The following is an 11,103-nucleotide window of genomic DNA, read 5'->3' as shown; positions in this document are numbered from 1 at the left end:
CCATGGAAAGCTGTGTAGGTATGTATATTTGCGGGTGTGGACGTATGTATATACATGTGTATGGGGGGGGGGGTGGGCCATTTCTTTCGTCTGTTTCCTTGCGCTACCTCGCAAACGCGGGAGACAGCGACAAAGTATAATAAAAAAAAAAATAATATATATATATATATATATATATATATATATATATATATATATATATATATATATATATACACTTAGTTGTCCTAGGAGACCCTTCTACTTATTTGAGGCTCATTTAACACTCAGTAAGCTGTCCACAACTGATCGGGACCATAACTCATAATGTTGTGTTTCTTTGCGTTTCCATGTGCGGTGAACGCAAGGCAATTCCTGTTGTGAGTTTTTTTCTTTATAGCAGTTACATTGTGGGGTCAGGGGAATTATTATGTGATCGTGAGGTCGTCTGCTTTTGAAAGGACCTTCATGTTGAGGTTTGATGGGTAGCGTAGGAAGAGACTAAATGGAGTTGGAGTAAAGTGCTCCTTTGGGGAACTCCATTGCATTGTTGAAGTGTCTTACAGGTGAAACCATCCCACTTTTCGTCATTGTTGTGGAAGGTGGTGTCATTTATGTTGGAGGATGTGTTTGGGGACAGCGTCAAATGCTTGATTAGTTAGTGTCTTGCCACTATCCGTGCTCGGGAAGGGGTATGTTGTTTGTGATCAATGTGATAATAATGCGTTAGGGTCTGAGTCCATGATGTGTGGGTGAGAGTGGCAGGTTTTGTTTGTTCTGTTGTGCATCAAATTATCAGAGTTTGGATGCTGAGGATTAAAGTGATAAAGGACGATAAAAAAAAGGATTGGTGGAGGTGGGGGGGTTAAAGGACTGGTTTTAGGGTAGCAATTATCCTGAAGTAATGGAATTTGTCGAGCAGCCGGGAGTAAAGGCTTTGAGTATGTGTGTGTGTGTGTGTGTGTGTGTTCTTTGCGAGAGGGGATTCAACTGGAATGGGGTATAGGTGCTGCACGAGTTGGGGCTGGATTGGTGCGACAAAAGTGGAGCTTTCAATATGCGTCGGAGTTGGCTGCTGTGGTTCTCGTGATTCATTGTGTTGAGGAAGAAGTTGCCAGTTTTCAGTGTGTCATTCACTGATAGGTTAATGATGGTTTTATTCAGACTGGCTGCACTAAATTGAGCAAACGAGTCAATTCTCAAAATTCACGGCAATGTATCATCTAGTCTGAGTTGGCATGAATATTCAGGTCATCAGGTGTGATCATGAGATGCCTACGGTAATCAATGAGCCAATACTAATTACCAACAGTCAGGCGTTGCATGAATACACAACCTACAATAGTTTAAACAGCCGAAAAAGGATTCAAACCTCCTCGGTACTTCAAATTCATACTAATCTCCGAAAAGTAACATATACATTTGTATCGCTCACATTATCTTAATCCTATCATATCAAGTAGAAAAATACAATGGTACATCAATGAAAGTTTCATTCTGAAAAAGTAAACAAACAACTGTTTAGACTTAAAGAACGAAATCTGAATTTTTGTACCTTTGGACTCGTACTTCAGGGCACACACACACACCCACACACACACATCAAACATATAAAACAGAAATTCTCAGTAATACAATGGACACAAAACTTTGCTGGACTGTCTTGTCCAACGATGATGAACAATGGCATCAACTTAACGGTTCAAAAGGATAAAAAGCCACTTTTTTCCAGCGATGAATGCACAATTGTGGCTCCTCGTCGAACGTACAAAATTAGATATATATAAGTGTATCGAACTTTAGGACACAGGGACGAGTTCTATAAGAATCATAGCAATCAAATTTCTTCAGAGCAAACTAATGCACAAGCATTTCACAAAACTCTTAAAGTATCAATTCAAAACTATAGTATACATATGTTGAAAAGAATGGTGCCAATAGCTATCTTAGTAAGTAAATCAACAAAACAAACACAAGATAATCAATCAGTCCTCTAGTTGGGTAACCCAGGAACACCACACTAGCCCCAGCATGAGAGGGTTTCACAAACAAATCAATAAACAATAAGAAACTTTGAGATTCAAGTTAAATCAAACAAGAAACTACTTCTATATGTCTTTGGAGTAATCACCTGTAGATATCTATAACATATTGACTAGCTGTTGTTCGTGTTAATAGAAAGGTCTTATAAAAAAAAATGCTTCCACAATGATAAGAAAAAAATTACAGAAAGATCCAAAACCTTTTCCGGGAATCTGTGAGAAAAGAAAGCGAGTTGTTGTTAATGCCAAATCCATTTGACCACTCGGGTGGACGTCCGCGGAACTCTGCGAGAGTCGCGGTACCAACAATATATTCTTGTATCTGTAAATGAAACGTGTGATTCATACGGATATACAAAGACGTGACGAAGATTCGACCATTCTACCAATGATATCGAAACATACTACAAAGATATCAAAACATCTCACCTTTTTTTGTAATGGGATCCAGAATACTCTCTTGTTACACATATGTGCGGTGAAGGATATTTGATGACAAAGAATGAAAAAATCTGAGCCACAAAGATTACATTCCTGGTAGACAAAACCGCGCTATAACACACCACTGTAACACATGACGGAAACAACAATAGTAGCTTGGATTGTGCCTTGTGATGAGACTGGAATACAACTTTCCCATCGTTGCACATCGCACGAACACATTTCTGCTGGCGAATGAAGAATCGGCAATGTTCTTGCCACGCTTCTCATCTGCCTATTCCATTTGCTTCTCCCACAGAGAAAGAATAATGAAGAGAACTAGATAATATATATATATATATATATATATATATATATATATATATATATATATATATATATATATATATATATACATATCCAGAGGAAGGAGAGTGAAATTGAAATACATTTCGCTGATAAAGAAAGGGTTATAAGGGATTATAAGGATCAGTGACAAAATTAGAATTAGCAAAACATAAGAAAAAGGAAAAGAACTAGATAAGAAAAAACTAAATCCCAAGAAAGTGGAGTGTAACGAAAAAAAAAGACTATTGCTAATAAAAAAAGGATTATGAGAGATTATAAGGATGAGTGATAAAATTAGCAAGAATGAATACAATATAGGAAGGGAGTTCAGAGAATGCAACCAGCTACCACAGGAGACGGCTGGCGAGAAAGACTAGAGTAGAAAGAAGAGGCGTGTGGGTTGCTGTCTTCTGACTGCTGCTGTACGACACAGACCCTGCAAGAAGGAATCAACTGCTTTAGTCTATGGCACAAAATACATCCCACTCAACTTTGTCTCTTAACACAAGTTACTTACATCGCTTTTTTTGTAGCAAAAATCTGCTATACAAAAATGTCTTAGGCCACTAATGACATGCTTGACTTTGCCTGTGAAACAAATTATGGACTTAAGTCAGTGGCACAAATTACATGCTTAACAGTCTGTGGCACAAATTACATACTCTGGTGTAAATCACATACCTAACTTTGTGTGTTGGACAAATTACATACTTTGTGTGTGGCACTAATTACATACTAAACGGTGCCATAAGTTACATACTTAATCTTATATGTGGAAAAATTAAATACTAAGTTTGCCTATGGTGCATATTACATATCGAGGCAAAAAAATTACATATCTAACTTTATCTAAGTCACAAATTACACACTCAATTTTGTACATACAACGAAAATTGCATACTTCACTTTGTCTGCAGTACAAATTACATACTTGTCTGTAACACAAATAATGTACTTAACTTTGTCCGTAGCACAAATTACATGCTCAACCTTGTCTGAGACACAAATTACATATTTGTCTGTGCCACAAATTACAGTCTTAACTTTGTCTGTGGCACAAACTACATACATATTTTTCTTCGATTCAGGGACGAAACCTTCTATACAATGGGAGAGACATATCTAGAATATAATTTGAGTGTAATGCTGAGAGAAGGACAGTCTTACCTTGACGTAGAGATGAGATATATATATATATATATATATATATATATATATATATATATATATATATATATATATATATCCTTTTCTTTTAAACTATTCACCTTTTCCCGCGTTAGCGAGGTAGCGTTAAGAACAGAGGACTGGGCCTTTTTTGGAATATCCTCACCTGGCCCCCTCTGTTCCTGCATTAGCAAGGTAGCGCTAAGAACAGAGGACTGGGCCTGTGAGGGAATATCCCCACCTGGCCCCATTCTCTGCTCCTTCTTTTGGAAAATTAAAAAAAAAAAAAATGAGGGGAGGATTTCCAGCCCCCCGCTCCCTCCCCTTTTAGTCGCCTTTCACGACACGCAGGGAATACGTGGGAAGTATTCTTTCTCTCCTATCCCCAGGGATATATATATATATATATATATATATATATATATATATATATATATATATATATATATATATATACATATATATACACATATATACATATACATATATATATATATATATATATATATATATATATATATATATATATATATATACACATATATACATACATATATATACATATACATATATATATATATATATATATATATATATATATATATATATATATATATGTATATATATATATATAGCAAATGGATTTGTATGTAGCATTTGTGGATCTGGAGAAGGCATATGATAGAGTTGATAGAGATGCTCTGTGGAAGGTATTAAGAATATATGGTGTAGGAGGAAAGTTGTTAGAAGCAGTGAAAAGTTTTTATCGAGGATGTAAGGCACGTGTACATGTAGGAAGAGAGGAAAGTGATTGGTTCTCAGTGAATGTAGGTTTGCGGCAAGGGTGTGTGATGTCTCCATGGTTGTTTAATTTGTTTATGGATGGGGTTGTTAGGGAGGTAAATGCAAGAGTTTTGGAAAGAGGGGCAAGTATGAAGTCTGTTGGGGATGAGAGAGCTTGGGAAGTGAGTCAGTTGTTGTTCGCTGATGATACAGCGTTGGTGGCTGATTCATGTGAGAAACTGCAGAAGCTGGTGACTGAGTTTGGTAAAGTGTGTGGAAGAAGAAAGTTAAGAGTAAATGTGAATAAGAGCAAGGTTATTAGGTACAGTAGGGTTGAGGGTCAAGTCAATTGGGAGGTGAGTTTGAATGGAGAAAAACTGGAGGAAGTGAAGTGTTTTAGATATCTGTGAGTGGATCTGGCAGCGGATGGAAACATGGAAGCGGAAGTGAATCATAGGGTGGGGGAGGGGGCGAAAATTCTGGGGGCCTTGAAGAATGTGTGGAAGTCGAGAACATTATCTCGGAAAGCAAAAATGGGTATGTTTGAAGGAATAGTGGTTCCAACAATGTTGTATGGTTGCGAGGCGTGGGCTATGGATAGAGTTGTGCGCAGGAGGATGGATGTGCTGGAAATGAGATGTTTGAGGACAATGTGTGGTGTGAGGTGGTTTGATCGAGTGAGTAACGTAAGGGTAAGAGAGATGTGTGGAAATAAAAAGAGCGTGGTTGAGAGAGCAGAAGAGGGTGTTTTGAAGTGGTTTGGGCACATGGAGAGAATGAGTGAGGAAAGATTGACCAAGAGGATATATGTGTCGGAGGTGGAGGGAACGAGGAGAAGAGGGAGACCAAATTGGAGGTGGAAAGATGGAGTGAAAAAGATTTTGTGTGATCGGGGCCTGAACATGCAGGAGGGTGAAAGGAGGGCAAGGAATAGAGTGAATTGGAGCGATGTGGTATACCGGGGTTGACGTGCTGTCAGTGGATTGAATCAAGGCATGTGAAGCGTCTGGGGTAAACCATGGAAAGCTGTGTAGGTATGTATATTTGCGTGTGTGGACGTATGTATATACATGTGTATGGGGGGGGGGGGCCATTTCTTTCGTCTGTTTCCTTGCGCTACCTCGCAAACGCGGGAGACAGCGACAAAGTATGATAATAAAAAAAATAATATATATATATATATATATATATATATATATATATATATATATATATATATATATATAAATACACATGTACATATTCATACTCACTGCCTTCATCCAATCTCGTCGTCACCTCGCCACACATGAAATGGCACCCCTTTTCCCCCGCGAGCGCAAGGTAATGCTAGGCAAAAACAACAAAGGCCACATTCGTTCACACGCACTCTCTAGCTGTCATGTATAATGCACCGAAAACACAGCTCCCTTTCCACATCCAGGCCCCACAAAATCTTCCATGTTTACCCCAGAAGCTTCACATGCCCTGGTTCAATCCATTGGCAGCACGTCGACCCCGGTATACCACATCGATCCAATTTACTCTTTTCCTTGCACGCCTTTCACCCTCCTGCATGTTCAGGCCCCGATCGCTCAAAATCTTTTTCACTCCATCCTTCCACATCCAATTTGGTCTCCCACTTTTCCTTCCCTCCACCTCTGACACATACATCTTCTTTGTCAATCTTTCCTCACTCATTCTCTCCATGTGACCAAACCATTTCAATACACCTTCTGCTCTCTCAACCACACACTTTTTACTTCCGCACATCTCTCTAACACTTTCATTACTTACTCGATCAAACCACCTCACACCACATATTGTCCTTAAACATCTAATTTCCAACACATCCACCTTCCTCCGCACAACCCTATCTATAGCCCATGTCTCGCAACCACATAACATTGTTGGAACCACTATTTCTTCAAACAAACCCATTTTTGCTCTCCGAGATAACGTTCTCGCCTTCCATGCATTCTTCAACGCTCCCAGAACCTTTGTCCCCTCCCCCACCTTGTGATACTTCCGCTTTCATGGTTCCATCCGCTGCTAAATCCACTTTCAGATATCTAAAACACTTCACTTCCTCCAGTTTTTCTCCATTCAAACTTACCTCCCAATTGACTTGACCCTCAACCCTACAGTACCTAATAACCTTGCTCTTATTCACATTTACTCTTAACTTTCTTCTTCCACACACTTTACCAAACTCAGTCACCAACTTCTGCAGTTTCTCACATGAATCACCCACCAGAGCTGTATCAACAACGAACAACAACTGACTCACTGCCCAAGCCCTCTCAACCACAACGGACTGCATACTTGCCCCTCCCTCCAAAACTCTTGCATTCACCTCCCCAACAACCCCATCCATAAACAAATAAAACAACCATGGAGACCTCACGCACCCCTGCCGCAAACCGACATTCACTGGGAACCAATCACTTTCCTCTCTTCCTACTCATATGCATACCTACATCCTCGATAAAAACTTTTCACTGCATCTAGCAACTTACATCCCACACCATATACTCTTAATACCTTCCACAGAGCATCTCTATGAACTCTGTCATATGCCTTCTCCAGATCCATAAATGCTAAATGCAAATCAATCCGTTTTCCTGAGTATTTCTCACATACATTCTTCAAAGCAAACACCTGATTCACACATCCACAACCACTTCTGAAACCACACTGCTCTTCCCCAATCTGATGCTCTGTACATGCCTTTACCGTCTCAATCAATACCCTCCCATATATATATATATATATATATATATATATATATATATATATATATATATATATATATATATATATATATTTTTTTTTTTTTCTTTTTTCTTTTAAACTATTCGCTATTTCCCACGTTAGTGAGGTAGCGGTAAGAACAGAGGACTGGGCCTATTTTGGAATATCCTCACCTGGCCCCCTCTGTTCCTTCTTTTGGAAAAAAAAAAAAAAAAAAAAAACGAGAGGGGAGGGTTTCCAGCTCCCCGCTCCCTCCCCTTTTAGTCGCCTTCTACGACACGCAGGGAATACGTGGGAAGTATTCTTAATCCCCTATCCCCAGGGATAATATATATATATATATATATATATATATATATATATATATATATATATATATATATATATATATATTGGTTCTCAGTGAATGTAGGTTTGCGGCAGGGGTGTGTGATGTCTCCATGGTTGTTTAATTTGTCTATGGATGGGGTTGTTAGGGAGGTGAATGCAAGAGTTTTGGAAAGAGGGGCAAGTATAAAGTCTGTTGGGGATAAGAGAGCTTGAGAAGTGAGTCAGTTGTTGTTTACTGATGATACAGCGCTGGTGGCTGATTCATGTGAGAAACTGCAGAAGCTGTGACTGAGTTTGGTAAAGTGCGTGAAAGAAGAAAGTTAAGAGTAAATGTGAATAAGAGCAAGGTTATTAGGTACAGTAGGGTTGAGGGTCAAGTCAATTGGGAGGTAAGTTTGAATGGAGAAAAACTGGAGGAAGTAAAGTGTTTTAGATACCTGGGAGTGGATCTGGCAGCGGATGGAACCATGGAAGCGGAAGTGAATCATAGGGTGGGGGAGGGGGCGAAAATCCTGGGAGCCTTGAAGAATGTGTGGAAGTCGAGAACATTATCTCGGGAAGCAAAAATGGCTATGTTTGAAGGAATAGTGGTCGCGAGGCGTGGGCTATGGATAATAGAGTAGTGCGCAGGAAGGTGGATGTGCTGGAAATGAGATGTTTGAGGACAATGTGTGGTGTGAGGTAGTTTGATCGAGGAAGTAATGTAAGGGTAAGAGAGATGTGTGGAAATAAAAAGAGCGTGGTTGAGAGAGCAGAAGAGGGTGTTTTGAAATGGTTTGGGCACATGGAGAGAATGAGTGAGGAAAGATTGACCAAGAGGATATATGTGTCGGAGGTGGAGGGAACGAGGAGAAGTGGGAGACCAAATTGGAGGTGGAAAGTTGGAGTGAAAAAGATTTTGAGTGATCGGGGCCTGAACATGCAGGAGTGTGAAAGGCGGGCAAGGAATAGAGTGAATTGGATCGATGTGGTGTACCGGGGTCGACGTGCGGTCAATGGATTGAATCAGGGTATGTGAAGCGTCTGGGGTAAACCATGGAAAGTTCTGTGGGGCCTGGATGTGGAAAGGGAGCTGTGGTTTCGGGCATTATTGCATGACAGCTAGAGACTGAGTGTGAACGAATGGAGCCTTTGGTGTCTTTTCCTAGCGCTAACTCGGACACATGAGGGGGGAGGGGGATGTTATTCCATGTGTGGCGAGGTGGCGATGGGAATGAATAAAGGCAGTGTGAATTGTGTGCATGGGTATATATGTATGTGTCTGTGTGTGTATATATATATGTGTACACTGAGATGTATGGGTATGTATATTTGCGTGTGTGGACGTGTATGTATATACATGTGCAGGGGGGTGGGTTGGGCCATTTCTTTCGTCTGTTTCCTTGCGCTACCTCGTAAACGCGGGAGACAGCGACAAAGCAAAAAATAATAATAACAATATATATATATATATATATATATATATATATATATATATATATATATATATATATATATATATATATATATAATGAAAATAGCCTAGCTTTCTGCCGTTTCACTGAACACCGACATCCAGCGATTGTCACCCTCACCTCCCCGTAAAAATTACATTTTACAAATATCTCAAAAGCTATTTGTCTTCAAGAGATTGTAACTCTTTTAAATCCCTTATTCATAATACTATCTAATGCAGTTACTAATAAATAAACCTTTCCCCTTACTTTTGCGTTAATCTAACGCATGAAACGATAAAATCCTGATTCTTTCTTCAAAATCTTTCCTTGCTCCACAGGAAAACAAAACCAGTGTATGGTAACACACGCCTATCACTACCTGCCCGGGGCCGAGCGCAAAGGTCCCAATCCCTGTTGTAGCAGCTGGTACATACACACATATGGGTTGGTCGGCAAAATAGGCAAAAAGATATAAGGAATCACTTTCTGTACTGACCCTGTGAGCCGAACAGGTGGCTATAGTTGTGGGGTAACTCAACAGAGAGGGTCGTCTCGCTGCTCAGCCAGTACATTTCGGGGATGGACGCCACACACTTCACTTGCAGACCGTCCAGCTGCACCATGGTCAGCCGCAGGGGAAACTGCAGGCTCTTTACGGCCGTCTCCAACCCCGACGTCTCGTTCACAAACACCAGCTCCCGACTGTCCCAAGTAGGGTCAACCTGTGTGGGTTGTACAGGACCAACGTTACACACACACACACACACACACACACACACACATACATACATACATACATACATACATATATATATATATATATATATATATATATATATATATATATATATATATATATATATATATATATATATATATATATTCCAATGAGTCCACGGGGGAAATGAAACACGATAAGTTCCCATGTGCACTTTCGTGTAATAATCACATCATCAGGGGAGATACAAGAAAGAAATATAACAGTCAGCTGATATACAACGAAGAGACGGAGCTAGAACGCCATTTGGTAAACAAGTGATTGTCCAAGACAGACAAGACAGCGTATCACAAACTTACTATGTAGACAAGAAGGTGATTTGTTTACATATTTTTTCAACAATTTTCTACTAATATTAAGGTTATAATTCTTTGTATATCTAATAATAGAAGATTTAATGATATGTCTCGTGGTGCTGGAGTTGGAGTTAATAACTGAGATGGCATTACTCCAGTCAATACAATTATCATAGTTTGTAACGTGATTAAACAAAGCATTTGATTCTTGTCCTGTTCTTATATTATATTCATGTTGCTTAAGTCTAACAGAAAGATCCTTACCAGTCTGCCCAACATATTAATGTTGCTTAAGTCTAACAGAAAGATCCTTACCAGTCTGCCCAATATATTAATGTTGCTTAAGTCTCACAGAAAGATCCTTACCAGTCTGCCCAACATAAAACTTATCAATTTTTACATGGCACTTTATAGATACATCCAGGAGAATTTTCTGGCGAGTTCCTGATTAAGATATTCTTTATAGTACTATTGTTGCTGAAGGCAACATTTACATTAAAGGATTTAAGCAACATGGGAAGTAAAGTAAAATTATTATCAAAAAACTATATCCGAGATATTGGAAGAACCGGATGTTGGACTATTGCTATAATAGATTAAGAAGTGAACGCAATAGGCTACAAATTCCCTGCGTGTCGTTGAAGGCGACTACATGGGAAGGGAGCGGGGGGCTGGAAATCCTCCCCTCTCGTTTTTAGTTTTCCAAAAGAAGGAACAGAGGAGGGGGCCAAGTGAAAATATTCCCTCAAAGGCCGTCTTCTGTTCTTAACGCTACCTCGCTAACACGGGAA

General features: G+C 39.4%; 1 long non-coding RNA gene across 1 annotated transcript; it reads right to left on the bottom strand.

Moving 5' to 3' along the window:
• Positions 1 to 1,354: 1,354 nt before the first annotated feature.
• On the bottom strand, positions 1,355 to 9,960 carry LOC139747570 (uncharacterized). Its single transcript, XR_011712415.1, has 2 exons — positions 9,735 to 9,960; positions 1,355 to 3,225 (listed from the first exon to the last, which is right to left on the bottom strand). It is a non-coding gene; the product is annotated as an uncharacterized lncRNA (long non-coding RNA).
• Between the last annotated feature and the right edge of the window lie 1,143 nt (positions 9,961 to 11,103).

Source organism: Panulirus ornatus, chromosome 69 (genome assembly GCF_036320965.1).
Source record: "Panulirus ornatus isolate Po-2019 chromosome 69, ASM3632096v1, whole genome shotgun sequence".
Taxonomy (NCBI): Eukaryota; Metazoa; Arthropoda; class Malacostraca; order Decapoda; family Palinuridae; genus Panulirus; species Panulirus ornatus.
Note: the sequence above shows the minus strand (reverse complement) of the source record. Positions and strands in the feature narration are given on the sequence as shown.